At 46.6% G+C, this 10,505-nt stretch overlaps 1 protein-coding gene across 1 annotated transcript in view; it reads left to right on the forward strand.

Moving 5' to 3' along the window:
- Positions 1–7,493, forward strand: part of LOC109858453 (zinc finger protein 418-like) — a 156,173-nt gene extending 148,680 nt beyond the window's left edge. Inside the window, exon 4 of the transcript XR_002250618.1 lies at positions 7,416–7,493. The gene's annotated coding sequence lies outside the window, so the exon portion shown is untranslated. The remainder of the gene's footprint in view (positions 1–7,415) is intronic.
- The last annotated feature ends 3,012 nt before the right edge of the window (positions 7,494–10,505 follow it).

Here is a 10,505-nt window from a genome sequence, read left to right on the forward strand (position 1 = left end):
TTCCTCTTAAAATAAGAAACTCTTCTTGGCGCCTATTTTAGTATAAAATATACCTAAAGTAAGTGGGATATCCTCAAAACAAGAATACAATTTTTTCGGTGCAGATAAAAAGAAAAACACATGTTTTTGATAAATAAGTAGTAAAAACAATTCGCTAACGCCAGAGTTTATTATTCAGATGACGGTAATTGGGTCTTTTACCCTATCTCTCGATCGTGCTGGAATTACAACATCAAGGGCCCGTATCATCACCTCGCCCGAATGTATTTAATATAATTTATTCGAAAAACTGTATATAGACGCGCGCGTCTTGAATTTTGAATCCCTCACTCGAGGAGATTTTCTCGCTTACGTTAGCGCGAACGTCAAGAAAAGTGAAACACCGCTTTTTCCCGTGATGGAAGGATAACGTTTGCCGTCCAAATATTTTCAAACATTACTTGCTGCAGCTCGGTAAGTTTCCGCTCCGCGCGACATCGTTTCGCACAGCTCGTCGGCTTCGACGAGAGTTTCGCGAAAACATTTTTATCGGCCTCGATTGCAAAAACCGGACAGGAAATTTATAAATTATTATACGTTCGCGGCTAGACCGGAGGGAGGATCGTGTGTGTTGCGTGACCGGCGACGTGGCGTGGAATACGGGATGAGCCCGAGAGAAGGGAGTAGGCGCCCCCATTATATTGCGGTCGGACAGTCGCGCTATCGTAAATTCGCAATGACGCCGGGGCTTCTGCTCCCATCGCGCGCCCGCAATATTGTCACGTGCGAAGGCGATCCCTGAAACACCACGGCGGAGGAGGATGTGTGTTGTTGCGGTCTCTGGCGAGGTCCTCCTCGCGCGCGTCGCACACACGCGACGGCTAGGCGGCGGCTCGTAATATGCGGCTTCCAAGCGGTTCGATGGTCACTTGGGCGGCAACATCGTACCGACCGTAAAACGCAGTCGATCGAAGTCTATTAACTCGGGGAAGGGAAACGTTTCGCGGAAAATCGTTAGAATTTATCGTCGTTTGCAATGAAATTGCTTCGGTTTTTACCTCTATCGAGGTAAAAATTTACGCATAAATCTTTTCCACCCCCTGTCTACACACTCTCTCTCTCTCTCTCTTTCTTGTGTGGAATCTTTATCATTCAGTACGTCAGGTTGTTCAGTTTATTTCTCAAGAGGCGCAGCCGACTCGCGCGACAATTCAGCCGGAGTTGAGATTTCGGGGAGGCTGTAAATCTCAACGATCTAAAAATCTCATATAACCAACCTGATAATAAAGAACAAACACGGACCGTGATACTGATATGAACGCGCGGCGCATTCGCGAGGACAACAGATTAAAAATACCGAGAGACGCATCTTTTTTTTACGGAAATCGCCGTCCGAGCGAAAAAAAAAAATTAAACGCGCGAATTTACTTTGCACAGAGAGAGAGAGAGAACTGAAATTTAAACATACACATTAGAGCGTAAAATATCGCGAAATGGAATAGTTTCATACGCGGGTAACGTACACACTTTGTCGTGCACCGCAAATACAAACGGGACGCGTTGGAGAGTGTTTGCGACGTAAACGTAATAAAATTATTAAAGTCCGGAGGAGGTGGATTCTCTCGAACGTGCTCCTCTTCGCGAGGGAACAATCCCTCGCGAGCGCACACACGTCGGGGAGGGAGGGGGGAAGAGGAGATGACAGACGTGTGGAAAACAGTTCGCGCGATTCCGCACGCATTTGCCACGTCCGAAAATTCTCGCAAGTGGAACAGTCCAAGTTTGTGACGGCACGCGCACGCGTACGCGGCAACGGGACAATTCCCAACCCCCCAGGAACTTGATATCCAGTCCGAATCGGGGTCACAGGATAATCGATACATATCTGGCCGCTATAGATTGTTTACACGTTCGCACGCTCTCTTTCTCTCTCTCTCTCTCTGTCTCTCTCGTCTCGACGACTTTTGTGTGGACGCGAAAAACACGCCTCGAGGTTCTCCGCGACACGACGAGGAAAGTAGGCGTCGAGTGTCTCCTCTCGAAGGCGCCGCGTCGCGCTCTCGAGAGAAAACCGCAAAAACCCTCTTCGGGAAAATCGACCTCGGCCGAGAAATCGAAAGCGTCCAAACGAACACGCTCGGTGTCGAATATCGCGAAGCAACAGAGAGACGTCCGTATATTATTTCCGCATTATACGTCGCGCTGTATCGAATATAAACGATCTCGATTCGGAGGCCGCGCGATAAAGATACGAAGATAATAAAAAAAAAAAAAAAAAAAAACAATTTGGATAAAAGAACTTACTTTTAAACAAATATCGAATTAATGTTTGCCACCGCGATACGTGCACCGAAAAAATTGTATTCTTGTTTTGAGGATATCCCACTTACTTTAAGTATATTTTATACTAAAATAGGCGCCCCAAGAAGAGTTTCTTATTTTAAGAGGAAAATCCTCTAAATAGTAATATTGATAAGAATATATACTGATTAGAATATAAAAAGCCTCTATAGAAAAACATATATATCTCACTATCGAAAAAGACTCTATTCTTAAATAAAGAATACATTCTTAATTTCAGAAGAATGTTATCTAAAATCTTTAAGAAGATTTTTTAAGTATAAAATCTTCTACTTACAAGAATATAATTTTTTCGGTGTGACGTCGATTCGATCGAATCAGGTGCGAGGTCACGAGCCGCGCGCTTTTCCTCCCGTATTATTTGTTCCGTTTTATCGGTTCGAAAGGGCGCGTTTAGGGTGCGAAAGGGGAAGGTTTACAGAAATGTTTTGGAAAGAGATAGTAGTAGGGGTCGCGTATGCGAATTGTCGCCTCGCGCGCGCAGATATCTTCGTAGAGATTTTATAAATTCGCGACACGTACCGGAAACTGTCCTCTCTTTCTTAAAACCGCGCAAGGTACGCCCTCGTGGATGTGTTCGCGCTGTTCTCACACACACACACGATGTTTACCGAGAGAGAGAGAGAGAGAGAGAGAGTTCAGGGAAAGTATTGATTCTACAACGTTGTATATACTTCCGAAAGATACTCCTCGAGAGAGATCCCGTTTAAGAACGCACATTGTACAGCCAATCTTCCTCGGGGAAGATTCCGATTTTCAAGAGAGCGACAGAGAGAGAGAGAGAGAGAAGGGGGGGAACACGCGCTCGATAAACGTCCGTCTAAGTGCTCGGAGCACTTCGCGCTGAATGCCACGAGACACTTTTAAGGGAAAATCCTGAGGCGGATGAGAGAGAGAGAGAGAGAGAGAGACGAGAGACGAGGAAAGCGTCCTCGTACATAAACCTTCCTTTAGCGGAAAATTGTGCGACGAGCTCGGGGAAAACAAAGAGAGACAGGGGTGTTGTAAAACCCACCCTCGCGGGAGCAACTTGCAATATTTATTTACAAAGTTGCGCGAATGACAAATACGCGCTTTCGAGTTGCATTTTCGAGCGAGACCGGAGATCGGTCTTGCGAGCGGATAATTCGCAAATTATGCGCGCAATGACGGCGCGACCGCGTTTTTGTTTTTTTTTTTATCGATTGTAAAACGAACACCGACGTGTATTTCGCGATCGGTCACCTCGGCAACAATTCGCGCGGAGGATCAAACACCAAAAAACACCAAAAAAGAAAACAAGACACAAAATAGCCGTAGCAACGTAACAAATAATAAACCAACGCGAGTATTATCGTTTCCCGGAAACTTCAGCAAGTCGCGGCTAATTACGGGTCTTGAATTATGAATCGCGCGTAACGAGAGAGAGAGAGAGAGACGAGTCGGCGTTTTCCGGATTCTCAGGGGGCGAGGAGGTGGGACGCAAAGAGGAAGCAAAAGGGGAAAACTCGCGAGAATAGATTTCAACCCTTTTGTTGCGCGATGTGGGCAAACTTTTGTGAAGTAACCGGCATATTAAATCCGTTTCTCTGCCTTCGGTCGCGCCTTCGTTTCGAAGGTCTGTGTCCGTCTTCTTGTCTGGACGACGACGACGGGAGGTCCGAGCGCGTTGAAAAACGGACGTTTAACGAGCTTCGCTTCGTCGACGTAACGCTATTTGTCCGAGGGGAGAGAGTCTCTCTCTGAGAGAATCCTCTCTCTCTCTCTCTCTCTCTCCTTGCCAGACCTTTCCACAGGCATTCCCGAGCGGGCGAAGAGAGAAGGATACAAACGACGACGGTTTGTCATTCGCCGTGAGGCTCCTTTGCTCGTCGTCCGCGTCCGAACGACGCGGCGCGTCGGTCCCGCTCCTCCCCCCTTCCTCCGAAGAGAATGTCAAAGAGACGTCCTAATCTGTCAGGCGTCTTTCAGGTGTCTTTCAGGTGTCTTTTCTGACGACGGGGACTTTTCGCCAAGCGCTCTTTTGCCCGAGCGATTCAGCCTCTGAAAGCGACGAAAATTTTCACGTCGCTTTCATCGCGCATTGTGCGATTGTGTTTTTCTAAAAAAAAAAAAACACTATCGAAACGCTTTGAGGTGGTTTTTTAAACGTCTTCGTCGTTGTCGTCGGGATTTAAAAACGTCCACGAGAAGCAACGATGAAAAAAATGTTGTCGGTAATGAGATGAGAAAAAATTTGTTTTTGTTTTTTACGAAAATACACACGTCGGTTCGCAATTATCGATTTGTTCTCGATAATTAGAAATCGCCGCTTTCTCTCGCGGGAGAAGTTCCCGCAGAAGTTTAATATGCACGCAGCCGTCGAGAGAGGGATTTTATATATATATATATATATATACACACACCGGCAAAGATCAATCGCGTTCGTCTCTCTTTCATTAATTTGCGACCACCGCGATTATTATACGGTAGAGTTACTTCCCCGGGATATTAACTCCGCACAAAGTACTCACTCGGCGTCTCTTTTGTCCCGAAAAAATCAGTGCGTTTCATCCCCCCGAGGACAGCTCGTAATGAGCTAAGAGTGGTACCCGACGTCGACGACGACGACGAACGTTTCCTCTCTTGATTACTGTCTGCGGTCTACGCAATTTTAAAGAAAATAGTGGATAAATGAAAAAATGAAAAAAAGAAAAGAAAAAAAACACGAGGAGAAAGTCAAGTGCAATCGCACAGAATAGAGAGAAGCGTGTGCGCGCGTAGCGGCGGACGCGCAGTTTGATCTGCTCGAGACGAAATCAATATAACGTACATTGCGAGACTCTCCCCCGTCGTTGTAAGAAAAATATATATTCACTTTTTTAAAAAAAAACCAATTGCTTCTCTCCGTTTGATTTCAGTTTTTTCGAGACACTTGAAAATTTAAAAGACCCCCGAGTGTTAAAAAAATGTCGTCTATGTTTGCTTTATTTTCTCTCTTTCCTCCCCCCCCCCCCCATTTGATAGATCCGACCGGATCTGTCTGTGGTGAGCGATTTTATATTTTTAGTTCCCGACGTTTATAAGTGGCGCCGCGTTTCGTCATCGAGTGGAGCGGAATCGACCGTCTGGCTCGAGTTCTTTCGTTTCTCCTCTTTCTCCTCCTCTTCCTCCTCCTCCTTTTGCGTTACGTACACCGGGTAACGAAGGCTACCGTCGTGTGTTTCCAACAGTAATTAACAATCGTGATTACGTCTCGGTCGGTCGAAGACCGCATTGCGTCAGCGACTCGAATTGCCTCGCGCGACTTCGCTTCGTTTCTTCTTCCATTCCCCCCTTCCTTCGCACGGGGGGGATGATGCTTCTCCATCGGGGGGCACTGCGCCTAATTAAATGCTCGGTTATCGGCCGTGTAGGCATATCGGGTGGATGGTTCCGTTATAGCAGCCGGTGACCCGGAAGAGCAGTCGAGCTTGTGATGCAGCAGTCGAGGCTTCGAGCGTTATCGACGTAGTGACAACGACGATGTTGTTGTTGCTTCATTCGCCGTGAACGAAAGGGATAATTAACGCGCGCGCGCGCGCGCTAATAACGACGACGAACTTACTTTTGGCCGTGCGAAAAAGAGATCGACGACGACGAGCCTCGAGGCGATAAGTCACACGTGTGTGTAACGCCCGACAGGTGCGATAACAGCGGCTCGATATAATAGAGCGCGGATCTTTATCGGATTTCGAAATTTTTCCCCGGCGCGCTTTTCTCAACGACCGATCGATGGCCAATATCTGGCCTGTTCAAGTTTCACATAATGTAAACAAAGAGAAGAGAGCGAAAAGGCGAAAGAGAATCGAAGCGATTTTTTTTTTTTTTATATTTACTTTCAACGCAATCTAATTAATCTCCGCACGTCGACGGAAAAGTGTTTGCGGAACGAGTTGCTTCGATTTTTCGCGCGTAAAAAAAATTCGCAGCGAATTCAATTGTTTTTTTTTTTTTTTTCTGTTCGTTTCGTCGGCGGAGAAAATTTTTTCCCCCCCCCGGATGGCCATCGGGCGTAGCAGAGAGATACATCTCTTTTTTTTCCGCTCGAAGGATCCGTCGAGTTTCGGACGAGTCGGGTAAGGGGCGATTAATGCGCCCCGTGCCGTGGATAATCGATTTTCCGCGCGGTAATTCGTGACGAACATCCTGTACACATTGCGCCGGGGAGAGATAAAATAGGATCCGCCTAACGTACGTTAGCGAAGTAACGAAGTTTGCTTCTATCCAAACCATCGTCGGTCTCCAAAAAGCGCATCACCCCGCGGTTACTTCGACAAACCGACCTTTGGAAATTCACCGATCGCGAAAAACAAAAATTCTGCTCCCTCCGCCCCCGATCCTCTCTCGTTGGAGAGAGACGCGGAAATCAAAAATTGCGAAAATGCATCTCAACCCTTGAAAAACAATTGAAAAAAATGTTACACTCGTAGAAATTAGAGGAAATATCAAACTTTGGAGGAGGAGAGTGGCGCGCAACTTTAAAAATCACGCTTGCAAAAAATATAATTTTTTAACGGGGAGACGGAGGTAAAAAAAAAATGGACGGAAATTGATTCTGTACCACCGTCTCCGCTGTATATTTTAATTTAGAGCAACGCGATTTTTTTCACATTCGCGCGAGCAACAGCGTGGCCTAGTTTTTTTTTTTTTTAATTAATCTGGCTTTTTAACCGGAGAAGCCGGAAAAAAAAAACAAAGTTTGCGCCATCGCGCGATATTATCGGAGGAATTTATCGGTTATTATATCGCCGAGGCGAAACAGGTGGAAGGTTTATTTTCGCCGAACGACGAGCAATAATAATTTATGTCCGATGCGAGATTAAAAAACTTCCCTCCCTCCCCCCCCAAAAAAAAAACAATAAAAAATTGCATCATTTCTTTGATTTAATTTAGAGAGAGTGCGTCTGTGTGAGTGTAAATGTGCGCGAAAGAGAGACGGGGAAAGAGGGAGCGAAGAGAATAGCGCGCGCTAAAAGCGAGGCGTATCGCGCGACAAAAACCCTCACCCTTTTTTCGCCTGAATCTCTATGCGGCGATGATCTTTCGTTGAATCAAACGTGATGCGTTTGTTCCAGAGGTGACGATGTGCAACGATCGATCGAGCTGTTGGACAAGGTGCTCTCTGAGTACGACGAGCACGACGCGGAGGGCGAAGGTGGCGGCGGCGGTGGCGGCGGCGGCGGCGGCAGCGGGGGCGGCTGCGTCGGGGGCGGAAACGGCGGGGTCGTCGTCGGGGATTGCGGCAGCAGCACGGAGCCGAGTATTGGCCTCACGCCCGACGACGAGAGCCCGTCCTTAGGTACTACTACCCTTTTTTCTCTTTTTCCTCCATTCCTCCGGCGTTTATCGTTTCCTCTTCTCTTCTTCTTGCTTCTTCTTTCTTTTCCTCGCGGGGACGATCGACCTTCCGTCGAGAAATTGTCCGATTTTTTTCTCTCCCGGTATTTGCCCGGCGCGATTAACCGACGGGTTGAAGGGGCGCGTGAAAAGGGAGATTTTGTTTGGGAGATCGTCGTCTCTCGTTACTCATTTTTCTCCCGAACGCAAACACACACTCCCGTTCGGCGAAAACAAAGAGGATAAGCGCGTCGATGCAAATTGAGAAAAAATACAGAAATTTTTTACGGAACATTGTGTGTATACGAGTGACGTATCGGAAATCGTTGATCACGCGAGCGAAAAGAATATTTTACGAGAAACAAAAAATCCTCCTCTTTATCGCGAATGAAATAAAATTCAAACCAAAAAAAATCTATCAAAATCGCGCTGAAAAAAATTTGGTACATTTGAGATAAAAAAAAATGTTGAAGCATCATTGGGGCACGTATCCGACGCGATCTGACGATTCACTTGCGGTGTAGACTGACGAGAAGTGAGCGGGAAATTTCCTCACACATCGCGTTTCGCGTTACCCTCTAACCCCCCGCCCCGTTCGCGAGAGTGCTCTTCTCTTCGTTCGAGAACCATGGAAAAACATGCTGTTCGCGTGAATTTTCTGAATTCGTTCTTTCCGCGCGGAATTTCGCGCGGTCGGAACGTCGAAGCGCGCAGCGCGGAATTGTTCGATATATATCTCTGATCGTCGCGCGAAAATCAATATCCCAATACCCCTCTCGAGACCGTCGAAAACCTATATATATGACAGAACGAAATTAATTCGGCTTTATTTTTCCTGCGGCGTGTATATATACTCCGAACAAAATAGTACATGAAAAAAAAAAAAAACGCCGCGAATGAAGTGGAACTGAAAAAAAATTTCGAGAGCAAAAAAAAAAAAAAATGCTTATCTAGCCGCGCATATTGCATTTCGCGCGCGTATATTGTTATGGAAATATACGCGCGCGCGTTTATATATGTCGCCTATCAATTTTCGCCGATTCCACACGACGCATTTTCCACCGCCGTGTTCGACGCGGAATGCGCGTCGAATTGTCGTGTGTCGTCGAGTATCGCGTTCGCGCGCAGCGCGTGTTTTATTTTATTCGCGTCGGCAAAATTTTATTTTTGCGCAACGCGCGTATCGAAAAATAATCGCGCGGCTTTGCAAACCGCGTAATTAAACGCGTCCAAGTGGCGAAGAGAAAAGAAAACTTCGCAAGACCGTCGATCAATATTAGATCGGCGCGAGACATTAATTACACATTAATTAGTAATAATTATAATTTGTTATTTATCGCACTATTTGTGTGTTATTTTTAATTAATTATTAATTCAACAAATAACAAGAACCGCACAATTATAGTTTCTCGGCGGCACAAATGCCTTTGACGCTCCAATAATGTTTCAATAATATCTTAAGAACGAAGTTGTGCAATTTCGTGCGTAAAAGGCATTTGCCGGCGACCTTGTGCTTCCCGAGAAACTATAATTGCGGTTCTTGTTATTTGTTGAATTAATAATTAATTAAAAATAACACACAAATAGTGTAATAAATAACAAATTATAATTATTACTAATTAATGTAATTAATGTCTCGCGCCGATCTAATATTGATCGACGGTCTTGCGAAGTTTTCTTTTTTTAGCACCCGCAATCGTCCCCGGAATCGGTAATACGTAAAATTCCATCGCCGCGAGTGGGAACGTTATTCGAATTTTCGCCGGATGTAAAAGAACGTTACGCTCTGTGCGAGGAGAAGATACGTACACGCGCGTACACAGCGTTGGAAATCGCGACGAACGATCGTCGTTCTCCGCGACAAATTTTCGCGGAAACATTCGCGAGAAGAAACTTTTAGCGGGAGAAGCGCGCGCGAAAGAGACAGAGAGAGAGAGAGAGAGAGAGAGAGGAAACGCGCTTTATATCGACAGGGGGCGAAGATAGTAAATTTCCAGTGACAAGCGAGCGCTACGCCTCTTTCTGGAGAACTTCGCACGCTATTTCCGCCTCTCTAAAGATATCTGCTCTCGGCGTTTCAAGCGCGAAGTTCCCCCATGGCGGCGGCGGCGCGCGCGAATTGTTGCGGAAAGTCGTTCTCCAAACGCGCCGACAAACGCGCCGGGGACTCCGCGCGTTTGTCTGTGTATTGCGGCGCGCGCAATTTATGCGATTTAACTCGTCACCCCACGTCGCGAGATTATTTAACTTGGAAAACTTCTCTCTCTCTCTCTCTCAGGGAGGATACCTGCCGGAGCGATAACTGCCGAGCGGGGGAGAATTGCCTGGGATCTGAAAATCAAATATCCCGCTTTTGTGCGGAGCGAAGCGAACGTATAAATAGCTCGTAGAAATCGCGTTTCGCGGAGAAAGAAGAGAGGGGGAGATTATCGTCGGACGTATATATAGCGCCGACTCTTATCGGGCCGGTGAATCATCGGAAATCATTTCGGAACATCTTCGACGTCGCCGTCGCGCCTGTTTCCTCCTCTTTTTCCGACTCCGCGGGAGATACATATTTTCTTTTTATTTCCCGCGCGCGCGCGCCTCCCACGGACGTGTGCAATATACATACAAACCCGCCGACTTGGCGGTCTGCCATTCAATTCGCGGAAAATCGGCGTGAAAGCATGTACATTTTCTTCGCAGAGAAGAGAGCCGTGCGCAGGCTTCTCTTCTCTGCACGGTTCACCAAAAATTCAAATCGGCATCCCGTCGGCCGCGCGCGCTCAAGCATCTCCCGCGAGGAGAGCGGCTGATTAGCATGACAGTTGTTTTTTTTTTTTTTT

This window comes from Pseudomyrmex gracilis, unplaced genomic scaffold (assembly GCF_002006095.1).
Source record: "Pseudomyrmex gracilis isolate BER0280 unplaced genomic scaffold, ASM200609v1 scaffold_205, whole genome shotgun sequence".
NCBI lineage: Eukaryota > Metazoa > Arthropoda > Insecta > Hymenoptera > Formicidae > Pseudomyrmex > Pseudomyrmex gracilis.